Consider the following 22,173-nt stretch of genomic DNA (forward strand, 5'->3'; position numbering starts at 1 on the left):
TGGCCACCCAGATGCCAATGGGAAACTCGCAAGCAGGGCATGAGTGGCCTAGCAACCTACCATCCATGTTTCCCAACAACTGGTGCGCACAGGCATGCTGCCTGTGATACTGGAAGTAGCATGTAGCCACTGGGATAACTGGCCATGGATAGACTTCTCCTCCATAAATTCATCCAGTCGACTTTTCAACCCATCTTAATTGGTCATCATCACTGACTGTTGTATTTCTGAATTCTATAGTTTCACCAGGCATGGTAAAAGAAGCCCCTGCCCCAGATGTGCTTCCTCGCCTGGAGTTTGTGGGGCCTTGCTATGGAAATGTGCAGTGCAGCCTTGCCTATGAGTTATTACATTTTCCATAATGTATTATATTGTGCCCAGGTCCCTGTGACCTCATGGACAACATTCCCCAGGTTCTCCTGTCCTCCACCATCCCCCGGAGTCCACCCAAACCCACACCCAACCCCCCAGTGACCCCATCCAGCCACCTCATCCTCTGCCGCCCCCTTCTCCTTTTGCCATCAATCGTTCCCAGCATCAGGGTCTTCTCCAGGGAGTCCTTCCTTCTCATTCGGTGGCCAAAGTATTTAAGCTTCAGCTTTAGTATCTGTGCTTCTAAAGAGCAGGCAGGGTTTATTTCCTTTAGGATTGACTGACCTGATCTCTTATATCACATCATTATCATATCTACTATATCATATATCAAACCATACCATATTATATTATCATATTATTATCCCTTATAAGAACATTGGGAAATGTACTTTCCAACTCAGAAGCTTTAGCAACAACATTTCCCAGGTTTTGAACTGCCCAGAAGCCTTATCAGAATTCATTGTAGAAGTTCTCCCAACAGCCAGCACGGACTCTCAAGGTGGGAAAGAAAAGCAGATAGCTCTAGCAGGTATGAGTACATGCCCATTCTGCACTGGGACCAATCAGGAATGGGTTTGAGAAGACAAATTACCTAAATTTATATCCCCACTCTGAAATGTAACGCTATCCCTAGGTGAGTTTTATGTAGGTATTTTTTATTTCTTTTCTTGGATACTTCTCTTCCTTGCTGTATTCCACCATTTCTCCCAGAATGGATGAAGACAGACGTGAGCAGGGCTCTTATTACTTCAGGTCAGCTTGTGCATCTAGTGGCTCTCTTACTCCAAAGAAGCCCACCTTTGCTGATTCGCACATCCTTCTTGGTGGGATCTCCAGATCTCCAAGCTGCACCTCAAAGCTCAAACTGACTTGCAAATTATACTTTTCTTTTTGCACAGGATCTTGTGCATATTTCATGAACTTTTTTTTTCAAAATGTACAACGTTGTATGCATTTTTAAATGCACATGGTACACTTTTGAACTCATCATTATTTGTTCCAGAAGTCATGCTGTAGGCTTGGAAATGTCCCAACTGACTGCTGTTTGTGTTCAGGTCAGCATTATGCACTGATGAAGTAAATTCTGGTCCACACTGAACTGGAACAAATTGCTCATATATCACAAATTCTTTCCTGCCGAGAATTTGACAACTCTCCTTTCTTTTGCTGTCAGGAGTGTCACTGAAATTCCCTTAGGCTACGTTGTGTAGGGCGAGGTCATGATTCATGGGGGTCTGAGTTTGATCCACATCCCACTCTGTTTCTGGAGACTGGCTAGTAACAGTTCTGATCCAAATTTGTATCCACTCCATGGGACTGGACAGTATTCCCTCTATTTTAGAAGAAGTGATCTGGGGGTGAGAAACTGTGTCCTGGACCAAATTGGCATGAGTGACTACAAATTCTTGCAAGCATCTTCAGCAAAACTTTAAAAAAACTGTCTCCTAAAAGGATGGATTTCAAGGCTCTGCATTCATTAACATGCGTCAATAAATAAAATAGATTTCCCATTTACAGAAAGATGTAAATTCCAACTCAGGTGTCTCTAGAGAGTTGAGCATCCTAATGGTATAAGTTCGTGCTCCAAATCTAAATAACGAAAACATTGAGCCTGTGGAATATGTTTGTATGTGGAGGAGGAAATACTGATAGAACCATGAATTCAAGTGGGAGTCATTTCAAAGTCTTAAGATTTGTCTGATGTTTTGGGCAATGGAAATCCATTTGAATTAGTCAAATCTAATGTGAAGTGTAGCATTGCATAGCAGTGTTTGAAGGGCTAAACAGTGGATTTGAACTTTCTGCCCCGTTGTTGCTGCCAAGAAAGTGAAAATGGACGTGCCTGTAACCATTTGAGGGATCTGACCTTGGGCATGGGTAAAATTAGATTGCAAATTATACTTTAAAGCCATTTGCTGGAGAAGCTCATTTAGAAATTTCAATGACATCCTTTCTTACTGGTAAAGTTGTATCTGATTGTATAGATCGAACAAGGCTTCTTTGCATGAAGCCTTAAGTCATTCTCCTTCTGTACAGTGCTATGTCCTTTCAAATAGCATGCATGGGGATGAAATTTGTATGGATATTCAAATATTTATGTACTTATTTAATATATTTATAAACCACTTTTCATCCACAATATCCCAGGGTGTTAATGCACAGCATTAAAAACAAAGAACAAATCCAGTCTGAAAAGCCAATTCAACAACAAGAACATGTGTTCTGAGCCCATCTGGTCTAACTGGACATATTCATCCCAACTAATATGATCAAATTATGCAAGCTGCATGCAGGTTTCGCCAGTGAATATGTGGATGCACTTCATGGTGCTCATTTGGGGCCCAATGTGCTGTCCAGATGTGGCTTATGATGGTGGCCACTTCTGATAGGTTTCTTCTAGGTTTCCCAGTAGAGCTGATGAGTTCTTGAAGATACTTCTCTGCAACCCTGGAAGGGATCTTAAGCACAGCCCTGGGATTGTGTGGAGTGATCCCAGAGTGGATCAGGCAGCAAGATTGGATTGGAAGGGTGAAGCAAGAGATGGAGAGACTTTTTCATTGGCATGAGTGTGGAATTCTGCTTATGGAAAGATCTGCTTTGTTTCCTCGCATTCACAAAGCTGTAGACCATGGGGTCTTTTAATTTCTTATCTATAATAGATGGACAGCTGGTGCAGTTAATGAAGCCACCTAAAATGTGATGTGTTTCCTTGTATACATAGCAGAAGTGGATCTAAAGTTGTTCGACCCAACTCAGTTTTGGGATCAGCCAAAGTGTCTTTTATTTCAATTAAATTCTTCATTTTAGGCAAGCATTTATTTAAAAACTCCTTTTGCATCCATATCTGTCCAGTTTTGAATAAGAAAGAAGAGTTTTTGGACACCTATAATCAGTAAAAATTCTGGGTCAGCATTATGCAAACTTCTGCCCATTTGCTTTTCATAAAACCAATTCACAATGAGAATAACACAATAAGGCAAATCTATAGCAGGTCCGTGGCATATTTACTCTGGGCTTTAATAAATGTTGAATTATAATGAAGATCCAGCAGCTCTGTAGAAAGTATGCCTGGCCATGTCCTCCTTTCAGGTCTTTTATGCTGACAGAAAGTGTGAAAAGACCTCGTTGTTGCAATATGCTGATAGAGAAGGTCTAATTGCAGGTGCTTCCTATTCATCAGCATATACTCTGTTGCATTGTTCATTTGCAAGACTCTGTGGAAGGCCATTGCTGGCAATATAGATGGAGGCATTCTGCAGAAAGACTATTTGTCCAGCTCCTTTGTGTGTGGCGTTGTGCAATTGTGGAAGTGAATGGACATATCATAGCTGCATTTGATAGCAATAATATGCAAGCCCATATGAGGCCTTGTACGAGTCGTAATGGTTGGTTAACTGCCATCGGTCCACTAACAAGAACCCCTTGGACTTCTCCTGCTCTTCAGCATCACAACCTGCTTGCTCCGTTGACTCTCTCTATGGCCAGGATGGGTGCGTGATGGGAGAGCTGGTGGGAGTTCTTCTTGCTCGCTTCTTGGCACCATGGCTAGCAAGCAACTAGAGAGCGGCAACAGCGAGGGTGGGGGAGAGCAGAAGCAGGAGCTGGTGCCAAGTGCAGCTGGGCCTCACTGATGAAGTGGGGCCGCTGAGGGCATCCTACCCGAAGTCCCTGCAAAATCTGGCGCCACAACTGCACCCAGCATTCAGAGTCCGAGGAGTTCACACGAGTGAAGGACTTGGACGTGTAGGCTGGTCATGTAACATGTACAACTGCTGCAAAGAGCCTGGAAAAGCGAGTCCCAAATCCATCAAAATCCTCTGAAGGCAGGGAGAGGAGCAAAGCAGCATTCTCTTATCCCCTCTTCCATTTTTGATGAACTTGTGCATGCCTTAGAACAGGGCTGAACCACTGGTGTCCCTCCAGATCCTTGCCCTACAAATCCCACCCCCTTTGATGTTCCCACAAAGATGTGAGGAAGGACATTGTGCAGACCTTGTTTTCACTGTCCTGAACAGGAAGGCCACTGCTAGCTCCAAACCGGGAAGCAACGGTAGCATTTCTTGAAGCATTTCTGGACGTAAAGGTATAGGAAGCTTCCTTATGCCTGGCCAGACCATTGGTCCACCTAGCCTGGTGTTGTCAGTACGGATTGAGAAGGACTCTCCAAGCTTTTGAGCAGGAATTTCCCATTTCCGTCTTGACCTACCCGAGGTCAGACTTGGCTGGGACCAGCTGCACTATCCCTGAGCTTCAGTTCCTTTCATGCTGGACTCCAGCCCTGGATTTGACAGATTTACCCAACCACAGGATCAGAACAGCTCCACTTTGTGCATGACAGACATGATAGCTCCAGGTCCATCCTTGCTCCCCTCCCATTTGTGCAACAAGCATGTAAAATGTGAACCGCATAGAAGCATGCTGAAGAACCCGCAGATGTGTTCAAGGGCCCAGAACCCATCAAGGTTTTCACAGATGCCTAGAAGTGGTTGTGTGATTCACACTTTTATGGCTTTGTTGCAAGAAACACCAGTGTAATTTCAGCATTCTTGTTTGTCCTGTCAGGTGTAAAACCACCCTCCAAAGGAGAACAAAAGACTTCCTTCTCACAAAACCTGTAATGTTCATTCTGGCTTAGTCTTTAACGAGATCTGAAATAACATGATGCACATGGATGAGCAAATGCATTCCTTCTCCTCTTGGCTTTGGTACATTTCTGCTTTCCTTGCTTCCCCTCTCTGGAAAAAAGAAAGTGGTGTGTTATGGAAGTGGTGAGCACCTCCTCTGTGTTTTGGGGGTTCATAAAAATGGGGCCTGGGAGGATGCACTTCCTCTCAGTGGGAAACCCCAGAAAAATAAGGATGGGAAATATGAAACAGTTCCCTTCTCTCCACCTTTTTTTGGACTCTCCAGATCAGCACTGAGCCCCACCAAGTTGTACAAATATCAGCTACCCACCTGAATGATTCCTGAGATATCCATTGCGTAGAACAGGAGTCCGCCAATCCACTGGCTCATAAGTAAACAGGTTCTCCCTTATACTTTCTGGGTTACAATGTACAATAAGATGGTTCTGTATCAATTACCTCCTACTTTTGCACTGTTTTGTCATCAGGACAGAGCACCCATGCTGCCCAACATGCTAGAGTTGTGAATAGAGGGAGTCCCCTACAAGCAAACAACTTTCAAAGATGCAAACATGCTTTTCTATACTTTACTGTAACAATTGAGAGAGGTGAGTCCAGCAAAGCATAACACAGGTTGCACCAACCTAATGGGAATCCATATGAAGCCATCAGATGAACAGCGTAGGTGTACTTCTGCACTGCCACGTACCTGGAAGTAGAACTTCAAGAAAACCTCTAGTGTCATCAATGGAAGTCCTCCAGTGTTGTTATAAACCTATTATGGCTCTATACTTTATACTTGATTGTGTTAGTTGGGTACCTAGGCTTACTTTGTTGGACTTAGGAACAAATTGGACTTACAAATGTGCTCTTAGAAAGGAACTCATTTATATGTAGGTAACATCCTGTAATTCATAGAATCTGTGCTGGTCCTCAACAGAATCAGTGTTCAAGAAAAATGGGAAAGATCACTGATAAAAATGTATGTAGATTCATGCAGCCTTTGAATTTCTTCTTCCTTAAGTAAAAGTGGAGCACTGGGAGACCCTTCCCAGCAAGTCCTCCAGAACAGAAAGTCCACACTAGACCTACCCAGACTTTTCCACAACTCTTCTACAATTCATGTGCTCCAGGAGAGAGGCATTGATTGATTGATTGATTGATTGAAAACATTTCCATACTGTATCATTGTAGCCTAGTGGCTCTCAAGATGGTTTACAATTAAAAAACAGCAAACATGATGATAGTAAATAACACATTATGATGAAAATCCAAAAATATTCAAAATAGCAGTAAGAAAAAGCAATAAGACTAAATGAGTAAAATAAATAACAAATCAAATTGATTAAACAAATCAATAACCAATAAAACCAAATAATCACACTGCCTTCAGAAAAATATAAAATCATAATAAAAAACAACAATTAAAATAGTTAGAGGATGAAAAGGCCTTAGCATGGGGCCTAAAAGCAAAAAGGGTTGGCCCCAGGCACACCCCTCTGGGGATCTAGTTGCATTGATGTGGGGGCATGTCGCTTCCCCTCAGTCTTTCGGCACTGATGTATTCCCTTCCAATTCTGATAACTCCCTTGGCTGGAACAATCTGCTTTCAGAAACCTAAAGTCTGATGCTGAGTACCATTTTGCATGGGATTCAGGACCAGCTGTGATTTCTTATAAATTAACGTTACCTTAGCTCAAATCACATTTGCATAATGGGTGCATTTTTAAACAAACATTCCATTTGCTCTTCATTTTGCCTTCTGAGTTCTGGAATTGATGTTTAGGTAGTTTGTTTTCAGTCTGCACTAAACCAACAGCTCTGACTGACTATAGGAGAATGTCAGTGTGCAAGCAGTTGCTACTACATGAGGGAAGGTTCTGTTCTCAAACTTTTGAGTGCCCTTTGTGCTGGAAAGGCATGCCCCAAAGACCAGTTTGTGGTCCCTTCAGTTATTTCATCTTCCCCCCACTTTAATTGAACATCTATTCATTTTTAAATGAGGAGCTTTTGAAGATCTAGAAGGGAACTCATTTGAATAATAATAGAAACAGGGAACTTGGTGCAGCCCACTTTTAAAATAATTATTTACATTTTCAGAGATCTGTTCAAGGAAAGCATCAGGGCTCTAGCACTGTGCAAACCCACATGTCTTTCTAACTACTGTTTTCCTACTGTTTAGTAAGGGCTGGGGGAAGGTTCTTCCTGATGTTTCATTTGGAGACATCCATGCCAAAAGGTTTTGTTCTTTTCAAAGGAGGGAATTTGAATCCTACTGCAGGGCTTGAGCTTGTGCTTAGACTCAGGGAACTCTGAGATAACTAACCCTTGCAAGATCCACCACATCAAAAATTGTTGCCCGTAAGGCAGGTTGTCCATTCACTGGAAAAGCATCAGCAAACTGAGGGTAACAGGAACTTCTGGCCATTTTCTTTGTTCTTCACTTTTGCTTTTCTCTCTCTAACTCTCCTGTAGCACCAGTTGTTCTGGCTTCTCACCCCTTCAGCTCTTTAGTTGCTTAAAGGCAATAAGCAAAGACAGACAGAGAAAGGAGAAGAGCGTGCCTAATACGACATGGGTGAAGGATTTTTCCCCTGTTGGGGGGCAACATTCATTTGGGGCAATCTGTTGGGACTAGATAAATGCCAGTGGTAGGTGAGACTGAAATCAGCAATAGGTAGGCCTCTCTCCCATGCCCCCACTCTTCCTTTCTTTCTTCCTTCCTTCCTTCCTTCCTTCCTTCCTTCCTTCCTTCCTTCCTTCCTTCCTTCCCCTCTTCCCTTTTCTTTTCCTTCCCACTAAGCAGGCTCCCTGAAGAGGGACACCTCTTGCTTTCTGGAAGCCTCAACTGATTGTTTGCAGAGAAACTTGGACAATTTGATGAGGGCTGCATGAAATGAGGATGAGGAATGTCACAGGTTGCTCATTCTTCCCTATAACTTGCTCTGCCTGTCTCCCAGGTAGCTAAGGAAGCTGAGAAGCCAGGCCTGATTTACCTGTGGCCACCTCTGCGATTTTTATGCCATGTAGGCATCTCTGACTGCAGCTGCTACTGAGTGTGTCCCCTGAATCTGTAAATGAGGGGTGGGGTGGGGGGTGGGAGGATTGTTTTGGTTTTTCAGGGCTGAGATGAAGGCAGACAGAAGATGGGAATGGAAAGTCAGGATCAAGGAAGATCAGTCTAGTTCTCAGCCATGTCAGTTTCACATGTGATCAGCCCTGAATCCATTCTGTACCATTCACACACTAATCTTTGCATAGCTGTGATGTGTGTGAGAGTGTAGAAAAAAAGAAAAGAAAAATGCACAAAAATGGCATTATATGTTATTTCTAGATGCATATTTTCTCAAGTATCAAATGTGTGGAAGTTTTTGAACCAAGAACTTCATTGGAACAGTCAGGAAGTGCAAACGCTGGTATATGATGTAGTTCGAATCCCTACATCAGCTCAGGAGACATGGATTATGTCAACTGTTATAAGCACTGGCCAAATCACATCAATTAAGCACCCCAAGTCAGGGGGAGTAGCAGGGAATCAGAGTCAAAGAACCCAGCATGGCCAGGAGAAGTGCTTTCTCAGTGAACATCCCAGTAGGACATAAAGTCTCCTTCCATATAGGAGGTCCCAGAGAGCCATCAGATGTTCTCCAACCTTGGTGGCCCCTCTTCCATGGCATAATCCTGCCTCCATCTCAGGTGCTGCTTTAGGCTGCTGGGGGAACTGAACAAGCTTGGCCAATTTCCTGCCTGCGTTGATGCTGAGGCTGTACTTTCCCCTCTCTTCCCAACCAGATTGGGGCAATGGCTTGCCAACTCAAAGCTGCATGAATTCAGTGCGAGCCAATCAGACTGGCTTGAATGCAGAAACAAAGCATCTTGCAGGAGTCAGTGACACAAGAAACAAACTCAGTTAGAATACCACCCATTAAGGAAGTCTTAATTAGTGCAGCCATTATTAGTGCAGGTTTTATTTTAAAGTGAACATGTCTCCTCCCTTGCAGACACAAATGATCAAGTTTCTTCTACATGAGGACTAGTCTCTTGGGGTGCTTAAGACTTTTCAGTTGGTTTGTCCTCCTTACCTGGTACCATACAATGGAATTGATGATACCTGGTTCACTCTCCTCTTCATTGGTGGGTTCATTTTGGCTGCCTAGAGAGCTAGTAGGTGGCTTATCCAAATCTAACAAACAAACAAATACATAATAAATTCTGTCTTCCCACTTTGACTGTAGCCAGTGAGTCTCAGCTATGACGTAGCTCATTTCTGGGTTTTCCAATTGAATCCAAGCCAAAAATGTAGGAGGAAGGAAGCACAGTTAATCCATGCTTCCCATCCATCTTCCTGCTTGGAACTTCTGAAGCACCTTGGAGACCTTTTTTATATGGCAGGAAAAGGTTTGAACGCAGAAAGAGAGGCGATGTATAAATGCAATGCAGGAAAAAATCCATAGAAAGGGAGCTGGAAGAGAAAAAGGACGGATATGGGTAACTGAATAAAAACCTTTTGTTTAAAAAATAGGGAAGTAAAACTGGAGAGAGATCCTTTAAGAGTGTTGAAAGAAAGTAGAGGTAGAGAAATTCAAGTGGATGTAAGCAAGTGTCTCAAATGCATACTTTTTGGCCTTCCACATGTCTATGTTTTGCTTTGATTTTTCCCTCAAAGTGCCTGTGTGTTCTTTCTGGAGCACTTGCGATTTCTTTCCCCCAGCTATAATCGCAAATCCTCCTCCTTTGTAGCCTCCTATCTGATCCCATCTCTGTTCCCCGGGGCCTCTGACATTGGCATTAAAGACCATACAATTGCTGTTGATAAAACTTTCTTAAAGTGCTTTTGTCTCATTAGAAGCCCCTTTAAAAATAATGCAGGACACTTGATTACCACTTCATGCCAAGCATGAAACCACAAAGATGCATAAACGCAAATATTTTTGTATTTCAGCAGGACTAAATAGCCTCCTCTTAATGAGACAGAACAGAATGCTAAAGTTATTCTGCCATCCCTTGATTCTACTCACAACCCGTAATTATGCATGGCAACAGTTTTCTTTCCATTGCAGGCTAAAAAATGTGTATTAACACCCACTTCTTAGGCAGACTTAGCTTTGTACCCTTAACTTTGCATCTATTCCGATCCACGCCATTATTTCTAGCAGTGAGTCATTTTTCCTGTCCATTTAGGTCCTGTTTTTCCTGAGAATAAAGCAGCCAATTTGCTTCTACAATTGTGCAGGACACTTCCCATCCCCAGTTAACATGCAGCAACAGATAGTGCTACTATTAATTAGCACACTGCTGAGTGTTTTATTTTTTTATTTGCTCATGTTCAGCCATTCATTGTAGGGAAGGGACCGAACCAAACTGCACCCTGCAAAATGCAGAAAGAACTTCAGAGCAACCTCTCAGGGTGCAGAGCTTCAGTGCTCATCTTACTGTAAAGGGGTGGCTGGTGGGGGGAACGACCCACCCCCACCCAGAAGACGCAGGTGTGAATCCCCCTTGGGATGGAAAGCTGAATGGGAAGGTTTTGATCACAATTGCATTGCACTGCATTTATCAGATATACTCAAAAGCAAATGGGATGCATATGCCCGGCCGCCCCCTGAGATCAGCAGGAGAGGCCCTTCTCCGGGAGCCCTCCGTGAAGGACATTAGGAGGGTAGGTACTCGGAGGAGGGCCTTCTCTGCGGTGGCACCCAATCTATGGAATGCGCTTCCCAGAGAGGTCTGCCTGGCGCCGTCGTTATTTGTTTTTCGGTGCCAGGGGAAGACCTTTTTATTCAAACGTCATTTTAATTGTTAACAGTATTTATTCATTTTATTCTTTGGCCAGTGCGACTTAATTTATACTGTTAATTTATATTATTTTAAGGAAGTTTATTTATGTTTGTGAGCCACCCCATGGCTTCGGCGAATGGGGCGGCATAGAAGTTTCCTAAATAAATAAATAAATAAATAATGCAGGTGCTCTCTGGCTCGAAGCAGAATTGGCTCCCCCAATATCTTTGATTCAGAGCAACCGTGGCAATGTGATGTAGTGGGTGGTGATGGGGTAAATGTCCCCCCTCCACCTTCAGCATTAACTAACTTGGATTATTCCTGAACCCCAAGTTGACATACTGTTATAATAACACCCCCCCCCCCAATAGTTTTTCATACTAGAACAATTACTGGGGTAATCTAGTCAGAAATCCCCACCCTCTCATTTTGCTCTTGCTCAAAATGTATTTGCCTGCAAAACTTTACTGGCATGCTCACTTGTTTCATTTTTTCTTGGACACACATGTTATGAACACTCTTTCCTTTCCGTCGGAAGAGAAAAATATTCCAGGCATGCAGAGAGTTCTTTTTAAAACTGTATTGCAATGAAGGGAATGGAAGGGACTGGTTTCCTTCCCATTCTTCTGTTCACCTGAGCACATGTTCACCCCGCCCCCTTTTGAACCCTGCTCCCGGCCGCTTGTTCCCTCCTCCGTTCCCCGAATTGGCTAATAGGGCACTGAGAGGGACACTCTTTCCGCCCGCCTGCTCCGCGCTGCCCCAACACCGGCCCTTCTTCCCAGTCCAGCCCTGCCCCCCCGCTGGGCTACAATAGGCTCATTTAGTTCTGCCCGGCTTCTCAATAAACAATCAGGAAGTATTTGGCCCCCCTGCCTACATGCCTGTTTCCCCATACCTTGTGCTATCTGATATTAGCCCCTCCCCTCCTTTGGGCTAAGTAATTTTCTTTGTTACCTTTTTAAATCTCTTTTACTCCCTTGTTTCAAATCATCCTTTCACACCTATCACACGTGTCTTCGAATTTACAGAAAACACCTCACTTGGATCCTGGATTCTGTCCCTAGCAGGCTTGTGAATGAGGAATTGGAAGCGTGCTTTAGAGAGCAATCCCAGGCTCCCCAGGACAGTGTCTTGGGGGCCATAGGATGCGTTGGATTCCCAGGTCCACAGGTGGAAACAGAGCCCTGACTGGGAGCTGCAGATCTATACTCAGATGCCCCTCTCACAGCATGGGAAGGACTATGCCAGCTGCATTTCTGAGGTTATAAAAGCAGCCTTGGAGAAAGGGTAAGGGGGTGTTTTGGGGTGCAGGGAGAGGAGGAGTCCAGGTCCACAAACAAATGAGTGTGCTAATAGAACTTCAGCCTTCTACCAAAGAATAATGCCAGATTCTCACAAGAGGCTTCTGAGCCCTGAGGCCCTAACCCATGGAATCAGACCCTTTGTGAATTACACAGCAGTGAATGTGCCAGGTGGCAAATGCATAGGGCATTTGGGTCAGAGAATGGAAAAACTCACATTTAATCTCTTTCTCGTGTGTGTGTGTGTGTGTGTGTGTGTGTGTGTGTGAGAGAGAGAGAGAGAGAGAGAGAGAGAGAGAGAGAGAGAGAGAGAGAGAGAGAGAGAGAATGGAAGGGAGAAAAGTTTGCCTCTATATTTGCTAGTCATTGGTTCATCCATGGTTATCCAGAGCCTTGCGAAAGGTAGTGAGTCAAAGCAGAGCAGGTTTATTCATTGGCTTAACATGTGATTTATTAATCTGATGCATTCCAGCCTGAAAAATCAACCCAACGCAGCAACTAGTTAGACTCCCTAAGCCTTCATTCTGAATAATTGGAATACTCTGAATATGCTAGCGTGTGTGCTTCTTCAACAAGCGACCGGCGCAGTGCAAAGAAACACAAAGCCGAGAGACTTAATTCAGTGCAAGTTGGAAAGGAACAAAAGCAAAATCCCCATTCAAAATAGCACGGAGTGTCTTAAGTGAGGGATAAATCAGCATGTATCCAGTTAGGTTAAATCATGCTTTTCTTAACAGCCAGAACTGTTGTGAAGAGTGTACGCTTTGCAAAGCCAATAATAATGAAATAGCATACAAAAGCAGAATGTGTGGGCATAATTGGATATATTTCAAAAGGCTTTCCATACAGCTCATCATACATGGAAGCTGTTGAGAGGGCACTCCAACATCCATGATAGGTTAAGCGCTGAGTAAAGACATGGGGAATTCATGTTGGTAGTCCCATCTTCAAGTGAACGAACATTAACCCTCGATTAGTCCAGAGCGTCTCCATCCCACTTTGACTCTCTGGGAGGCTTCTGTTTGGTTCAGCTCTCTCGTAAAAAGCAAGGCATCCTGTACAGTTCCACTTCTGCATGAAATAATAGAGATAATAGTAGGCAGTGGCGGAGCCTAGTAGAACTGCATAAATGTGGCAATTTATGCAGCTTTGGCTCCTTATCTCTAAACTGAGTTTGTGCAAGATCAAGCCATCCGTACATTTTTCAAAGTCAGGACAAATTCAGATCAATAGAGGAGCCTAGCACCAGAGCAAGAGAAGGAAAAGGGTTTGTTAAGCTGGCCCTGCAAGAAGATCCAGACTTGGTGTGGTTCTGTTGGCAAATTACTCAGAAACTGGTTCAGTGAGGAATGTGGATATAAGATCATGAGAATCTTGGTTACAGGATGCTGGAAACCAGATCTGGGACATGATTTTCAGCTCAATTTTACCAGGATGTATCCAGTTTGCATTTCTCAGAACCAAAGGCAGTCCTGAACACAAAATGCATATCCGAGTCCATATTTTTCTGTGCCTGTTGATGGATCAGGGGGAAAAAAACTTTGAAAAGGCACACAATTGAAAAATGGGCATGAGAACATGGGAACTGTGAAATGCAGGCAAATAAAGGAAGCATTTATTTAATTTGATCTATAGGCTGCCCACTAGCTATAGGTTCTCTGGGTGGCTTGCATCATATGCATACACTTCAAAAAATGCATAGGGGAATTGCACAGAAAAATACACATGGATTTGCGTGTGAAAAGAAAGGAAAACAGAGCTCACAATCTGATGCAGTCATGAGTCAGAACATGAGCTTTGAGTCAGAGACTGTCAGCTCAAATTCAGCAAACATACCCTTTCCTAGATTAGAGCTGGTTTTGTTTCTTTTCCACCAATGTGGATTACTAGGAGAGGGATGGCAACCTTACCAAACCAGCTGGTATTGTCTATTGTGGAGGCAGCTGGCCAAAAGGTGCTACCACCCAGCTTTGATCTTGCCTTGCCCGTGAGTACAAGACAGATGCTCAAATCGCACTGGTGTTAAAAGCAGCCCAGTTCTTGAATGCAAAGAGGGGTAGGGGGAGGAGTCTGTACCAGCAAACATGCACTGATTTACCTTATCTCTCTCTCTGCCACATTTTTGGATAAGGCTGAGAGGAATTTTTGTGGCTGCATACTTTTGCTCCAGAAAAGGGACTCCCAGATTTTGCTCTATGCTGGTATCGCCCTGAGACATTGTAAAGGGCAGAATATAAAAGCCTCAAACAAACAAACCAATATCACAAAGCCAATTCAGAGTGAAGTATTCTTGCTGTTGCTCTGTATGGACTAATATTTGTGCCATGTCTGAGACCCACCACCAAATAATCTGCCAGATGAGCACAATTGTTTATGGGGTAAATTGTTGTTCGATTGTGATGGTAGTTTTGGCAAAGTGCTGGTTTGGGTCAGCATCCCTATCTAATGTTGGGATACTCCTGCATGACAGGATAGGTTGAGGAACAAAACCTGCTGCAAGGTCTTCTCAGGACCTTCATGGTGGATTTCACTCTGAACCTCTCCCTTCCAGACTTAACATCTCTGAAGCTGAGGAATAATTTTAGAGTGTTTTGGTTTTAGTACAGTTTCAGGACCCATTTTGACAAGAGTTTCATATTTACCAAGCTAGCTTTCTAAAATGATCCTTAAGGAACACATCCTTGGAGAAGACCCATGTACCTTCTTGAGAAATGTTCCCATGAGTCAGGCTGCAAAAAGGTTTTGTGGAGCGGGTGGGGAGATTCTGTACAAGGAGAAATGTTAAAATGAGAGGCTATTTACTTTGAAAAAGAACAATGAGAAAACCCAGGAGAGTTCTATAATAGGCACAGCATGTGTACGTATTTGTGTATGCTTTTATTATTGTTAAACTGTTCTTTAGCATTTCCCTGCAAATTCTGAAGGTCTAAACAACCTCTTCAGAACATGGGACAAACAATGAGTTCATTTCCAGATGGTTCAGCATTGAATTTTAACAGGATTGCCAAGGTTGAGTACACTCACTGCAGATATCTCATAATCCCATTAACTCTTTTAAAAAGTTTATCTTCCTCCACGAGGAAGCATCCCCTCTCCTGCCGTCCCATGCTCCATCTCATAGATCAGTGATGCTCAGATGTGGGGCAAACCTATCTGGAGAGATTCCTCTCAGGGGCGAGAACCCTAGAATTGCTAGTTGGGCTTCCTTGGTTCGACTAAAGTATTCCGATCGGCTGATTTGAAATTTACTTTGGTTGGTATTACTGTTAGTCAGCTAGGTATTTATAATTTAGGGCCCGAGCAGTATACTTATGCACTTTGCAACCTTGAAGCTCTATCTGAAGGAACACCTGTCTCCAAATTTTCCTGCCAGATCACTCTATGAATGCACTTTTATGTGAGCCCCCCCCCCCAGTGAAGTAAAAGGGAGAAACAGCAAAGAAGGGGAGGGGGGTTGTATTATCACACCTTGCCTCTGGAATGGAGAAAGGAGGAATGACTGGACCGTCATTGTTTAATTTCCATGACCAGGCGAAGCCATGTTTATTTTGTACCTGTTTTTCCTACACTACAGGTTTATTTTTCACTGCTTGCTTCTATGTATGTGCATTGTCTCCTGTTCCCATGTTAATGATTGTTTTTCAAGATTTCACTTTTAAAATTTGCTGGTTTTACTCTGTCTTGTGAGCTGCCCAGAGAACCCTTGATCTATGGAGCAGCATACAAGTATCATAAAGAAATAAAAAATGAACAAATTGAAGGTACTGCTTGTACATTCTGAGCCAGAATCTGAATTCTGCTTGAGCTGAAAGTTGGTGACAGCCCTTGGGCAGACTAATCCTGTGGCATGGAAAGCAACTTTGCATGAGGGAGTTGATTGGACCTGTACATGAAAGACATGTCCTCTTGCCTGTGTCCCTGTCTACACCAGGGATGAATATCCCCTGTCCTTTGGGTGGATTCCAAGGACGTTGTGCTTAACTAGCAAATCGGCCCACCATTTTTGTGCATCCCCGATACCCAAACCCACACGCCCAGGGTCTCAGTCTGAACAGCTCTGTGTTTTTAAGGTGTTAAAACAGAAAAGATTCAGACCCTGTTCACCCACTTTTTCAGGAACCAAAGTGGGTGAACAGGGTCTGAATCTTTTCTGTTCCAAATGGAGACATGTATGTCTAAATGTGATATCTGGAGGTCAGATCCAAGTAGCATGTCTCTCCAAGGATGAGGTAATGTTCTACTTCCTTACCACAACAAGAACAGCAATTTAGTTAGCGAAGAACACTCCTTACGCTAAATCCAATCACTGGTTCTCTGAGTGGCAGTGCCCACCCAGCCCACAGTTTCTAGGAAGAGTCTGATCCTTTTAGCTGCATATGGCAAGGGCTAATCTGGGCTCTTCCATAGGTATGATCTTTCTTAGAAATACAGCCTCCCTCAACTTTCTGCTTCCTTAGTTTCCCCTCCAATGTCATGCAGCCCTGTTTTCTTTTCATTTGGTCTAAACAGAGCTGCATCTTTTGTTTAATCATAATTATAGCTTGGAAGTAGAGCCTAAAATAGACATTCCTAGACTTCAGAGAAAGATCAGTTCTTCCCCATCTTTCCTTCTCTCTCTCAGTCAAGGCATAAAGTATAAACTCATCAAGGAAATCTGGTCCAATTACAGTTTTTGGCAAAACAAACCTCTACAAATCTGGTCTGAACAAAGCTATTCCAGCCCTAGTGTGAATGGGATTAGAGAGACAAAAATATTTCTCATGTGTAGGGGAAGGGAGGTTTGAACCCCAGCAGAATGTGTAGATCTAACTTCTGTTAATTTCTGATTGGCCAACGTTTGAACATTTGTGATAGATGTGAGTGTTGAAGGGATATGAGATTAATTGTCTATGCCACCTCATTTAATACCATTATGGCTTATAGCACAACTGTGAAAAGCATGTTTTCTTTTAATTAAGCCCATAACAATTGGGCTCGACATGCTGGAAATTAGCTGCATAAAGCTTTTTATTTTGGATTTAAGTGCAATAAAATCTTCATGAAATATTTAGAATCCTCTGACATGAAATTTACAGTCCTTCTAGAATGAGACTTTGACAAACACTCCGAGCTAAATACAATGGCATGTTCTTTCTTTCTCCCATTATAATTCAGTAATGAAGGCATCCTTTTACTCCGCAGTCTTGATAGCTGTTTGAGTTTATTTCTGTTTCAAATAATTACTTTTCCATATGGCAAAGATTCTTTCCCCAGAGAGAAAATCTCCTTTTTGGAAAACCCCCACTGGAAGTAGAATCCCTTTCGAACCAACACAGATCTCTCCAAAATGTGTATAGTACCATGTCTCTTTTCATAGGTTTTTATACTTCTTGCACTGCGCTCGGCTTCTTTTATTTGTCTTCGAGTTTGGTTGTCACTTTCAAGTTTCTCTCTTGCCTACGCATTTTGGGAAATATTAATTATTTCCATGGCACTTATTCCTGTGTCTTTGTACAGCACCAAGTGAACCTTCCTCGTCCCTGGCTCATAGCTGAGCAGATCAGAAGAAGCTTTTCCCAGCTGGTCTAGGGAATCTAGGATACAAGCAGCCAAGCTCCCAGGGAGCAAGTGATCAGAGTGAACAAACAGGGAAAGCCAACAGGAATTTTGGCAATGGAGTTATGATGGAAGAGGAGACAAAGTCACAGGCAAAGGGGTCTCCCCGCACCTCTGTTTTCGTCCTTGTGACACATTCCTATTTACCAATAGGACTGTGTTGTTAACCTTCAGGGAAGACAGGAGGAAGCACTGCTTGTTGCAACAGGTCTAGCAAGCCAGAATCAGAAAGGAAGCAGAAAGAATGAACCGAGATGACTCCCCAGTGGTGGTGACCTGCAACGCCTGTGCAAAGTTTGTTCTCTTGCCTGAGGGCGACGTGGCCACCACATGGCAACAAGTGGGAGCTAGTGCCCTGTTAGAAGAAAAGGTGAGAGCGCTTGAACAGCGAGCGTCCGCCCTCGAGATGATACAATAGGAAGAGTTTTTAGACAGAGCAGTGGAACTGTGACAATTAAGAGCACTACAGAGGCCTGAAGTGTGACAGCAAGCTGAGGCAGAAGAGGAGACTCCTGAGGGAAGGGCAAATGAAGGGGAAACTCCCTGGAAAAGGAGACAATTAGATGCAGAAGAACTTGAAGACACCCTTCACCAGCGGAAGCAGTGGGACACTTTCAGTTATTTGAGGATGAGACTGGAGGGCAGCCTGCTGTGCAGGAACTCCAGGTCATCCTGTGCAACACTGAACAAGAGACTAGAGGCCAACCAAGTAGAAGTGATACCAAGGCTTGCAAGAACAAGAAGAGGGTTAGTTGTGGGAGACTCTGTTGCATGGGGTGGAAACACATGCCTGTCTGAAAGACCCATGGCTTCACCAGGTTTTCTCTCTCCCTGGAGGGGAGATTAGTGATATAACTGAAAGATTGCCAAGGCTCATGGAGCCTATTGACATGCATCCCTTACTTCTTACACATGTAGGAGCAATGACACTGCCCAGCTGAACTTTGGAGAAATAACATCAAACTTTGAAGCTTTAGAGAGGAAAGTCAAGAACTTTAAGGCCTGGATCGTTTTCTTTTCAGTTCTTCCAGTTCTTGAAAGAAGAGTAGGCAGGGAAATAGAAATACTCCATGTGAATGCCTACTACAAAAGTGGTGTCAAAATGAGGGATTTAGCTTCTGGGAGCACAGGCTGCACTTCTCAGAAGATGGATTGTTGGGAAGGGATGTGTTGCACCTCACAAGGGATGGAAAGAATGTGTTGGCCATAGCATGAATAAGTTTATTGAGAGGGCTTTAAACTGAATCCTACAGGATGGGGAAAAGTGCACCTGGGGGGAACAACAGAGAGAGCACCCCAAAAGGGGCCCAATAATCGTCTTCCAAAAAATGCAAGAAGAAATTCTAGAGTGTAAAGCACATGGTCTTTGATGTGTATATACTAATGTCCAGAGTATGGAAACAAATAGCGTGAATGCGAACTCTTCATGCAGGAGAATGAACACGACCTGACAGGTATAAGTGGACCTTGGTGGGCTTCCATGGCTGAGGTTCAACTACCGAAGGATATAACCTGTTCAAGAAGAACAGAAAGGGAGGCGGAGTTGCACTACATGTTAAAGAGACACATCTCGGCACAGAAATACAGGAGGAATAGCTTAGTAGCTCCCTCAAGAGCATCTGGATTAATATAAGTGGAGCAAGGAATAAAAGGAGCACAGTGGTTGGAGTCTATTACCAGCCTCCCAGTCAAGGAGAAGACGAGGATGAAACTTTTGAAAATCAAATTGCCAGTGCTTCAAGGAGGCATAATGTCAGCAGGTAGCATGAAATTGCAGGGATGGTATCAGGAAGGATAAAGTCTGGAATGAACTGAGGATAGCGACGGATGCTAAAGCGAGAAAAAAGTCTTCTTCAGATATGCACAAATGAAAAGACAGAAGAAAGAAATTGAGGTTCAACTACCCAACATGGATGTCGAAATGATAGCAGACAAAGAAAAGGCAGAAGTGCTCAATCCCTACTTTGGCTCAGTCGCCTCTCAAAAGAAGATCTGACCTTCTTGATGAAGGGGAAGTACAAGCTGAAGGAGCAGAATGGCAGCTTGAAATTGACAGGCAAATGGTGAAGGGTCATTTGAATGAGTTCAATTCTCCAGGGCCCAGTAAACGCCATCCCAGGGTCATTAAGGAATTGGCAGGAAAACTCTCAGAACCACTGTCTGTTATCTTTGAGAAATTGTGGAGGACAGGGGAAGTGCCAGATGACTGGAGAAGGGCTCCCGTTGTCCCCCTCTTCAAGAAAGGAAAAAAAGAAGAACCTGGGAACTACAGACCAGCCAGTCTGACGTTGATCCCTGGGAAAAGCGGTAATTCTGGAAACACCTTGACAACAATGCAGAAGCTAACACGAATCCCTCAAGAACAAATCCTGCCAGACTAGTCTGATTTCATTTTTTGATTGGGTAACCTCCCTGATGGACTGTGAGAATGCTGTGGACAAAGTATATCTTGACTCTGGCAAAGCTTTTGACAAGGTGTCCCATGATATCCTGATTAGCAAATTAGCAAAAAGTGAACTGGATGAATCAAATATTAGGTGGATTCACAGTTGTCTGCAGAATCGAACTCAAGGAGTGCTCATCAGTGGCACCTTCTCAAACTGGGGAGAAGGAACAAGTGGGTTAGGCCTCACCCAGAGTATTGCATCCAGTTCTGGGCATCACCATTTAAGAAAGGCAAGCTGGAAAGGGTTCAGAGGAGGGCAACAGAGAAGATCCAAGGGCTGGAAAAAAAGTCCTGTGAGGAGAGATTGAGAGAATTGGAAATATTGGGAGATAATAGACTCTCCCACTCTAGAGGCATTCAAGACACAACTGGACAGCCGTCCGAGAGGGATGGTTTAACTTGGAGTCCTTCAGTGAGAAGGGAGCTGTATCCAAGGAGCCTCTGGCCCCTTCCAACTCTACTGTTTTAGGATTCTATGAATTGATGAAGTATCTTTAAAAGCCGCTTTGGGAATAAGGTTTTAAATTGAAAAGCAGAATACCCATTCTTAAACTTTGAAAAAAGTGGTCTTTCCTGACCATGTGATCCTGACCCAGGATGCTCCATGGTGTTCAAATGCATATCCAGGTCTCTTGCATGTTCAGTGGCATTGCTACCAAATGAGAAAATAGTTCCATGTGTACCAGAAATCCTCTTCGAATCATGGAGTTGGAAGAGGCATCAGCCTTTCAGTGTAATGCCCACCATCTTCTGAATGCCAGTGCACACACAGGGGTCACGTACTCCAAGGGCACATTCCCCTGCCCCCAGTTTTGCTCATTTCCACACTTTAGCCAAAGGAGGGGGAGTACACATTTTGGTGTGCACGTCAAAAATGTGCAGCAGAAGGCATTCTTCTCCTGGTTGAACAGCAACAAAAGCTTGCATGAGCAGGACATAAGCAAGCCTTGAGATGAAGCTCCTAGAATCTCAATGAGCTGAAACATGCTTGGTTCTACCACCACTAATCAGTGCTATGACTAAATCAGAAAAGAAGAGAGAAGTGGAACTGGAGGAGCCACTGCCAAGAAAAACAACTGTGCTGAAGAGAATCAAACCTGGATGAATATGCAAATAATCCCATTATTATTATGGGTTTTTGAAGGACAGTGGGGTTTTCTTCCACATTCCAACTGTTAGTTTCTAACCCAGAAAGAATGGAAAGAAAGCTTTTCAGATTCAGTGGTTCTTTTCATACTGCCAAGTCCTTATCCCCCCTCCCCACACATAGTTGGAAGTGAATGCAATGCACAGAATACAGAAGTGGCTTTCTAATGGCCCTCTCTTTATGTACATATTTTAGGATGTCAGCAAAGCTCTCGTGCTGCATCAGGTAAACCATCCCTTTATTTTTCAGTGTTTCAGCCCCTTTTTGCTGAGCCTTGGGCTGCGATTTCTGTAGTCCTCTCTCTATGACCAAGCTAGAAGACCATAAAATACATGGGGCTCTTGCTCCCATTTCTGCTTGGCTCCACAATTTCCAGATCAAAGGAGATGTTGGGCCAAGAGCTGGTGCTGTGAAAAGCGCTGCATTAATAGAAGCGGATTTCAGTTAGGCAAAGAAGGAGGGAAAGGGCTATTGTGTGTTACACATCCCAAAGAAGAATCTCCCATCAATTAAATTCATTATGCTGTAGAATGACCTTCTTAAAGAAGCAAGCTGGCATGGGTGATCGAGAGAAATGCCGGTGCACTGGAAGCATTTAACTACAGTGCCAATAACTCCCTGATAAGTGGCACAGCTTGCCCATGGGAAGATGGAAAAATGCACATTTGTGGCTCAAGGCAATGTAACAGTCCCTAAATTGGGAGAATACCATGAAATAGCAGGAATAGAGCGAAGAAGATGAGCAGGTATTTATTTTTCCTAGGTGCTGGGTTCATTTAACTGGTCCACTGATGATAGAATAAGAACCAAGCATTGCACTGCATATTCTACTGAAATAGATTTTGATAGCGCACCAAGAAAGATATCATATTTAGCTCTGTTCTTTTGAGGTCTGATTTGCGT

The 22,173-nt window shown here is 43.5% G+C and overlaps 1 protein-coding gene across 7 annotated transcripts in view; it reads left to right on the forward strand.

Annotated features, from left to right (window-relative positions):
* CTNNA2 (catenin alpha 2) overlaps window positions 1-22,173 on the forward strand; it is a 510,292-nt gene that overhangs the window by 423,439 nt on the left and 64,680 nt on the right. The window lies entirely within an intron of this gene.

The sequence above is a fragment of the Varanus komodoensis genome, unplaced genomic scaffold, assembly GCF_004798865.1.
Source record: "Varanus komodoensis strain SLA01 unplaced genomic scaffold, ASM479886v1 scaffold2, whole genome shotgun sequence".
NCBI classification, from domain to species: domain Eukaryota; kingdom Metazoa; phylum Chordata; class Lepidosauria; order Squamata; family Varanidae; genus Varanus; species Varanus komodoensis.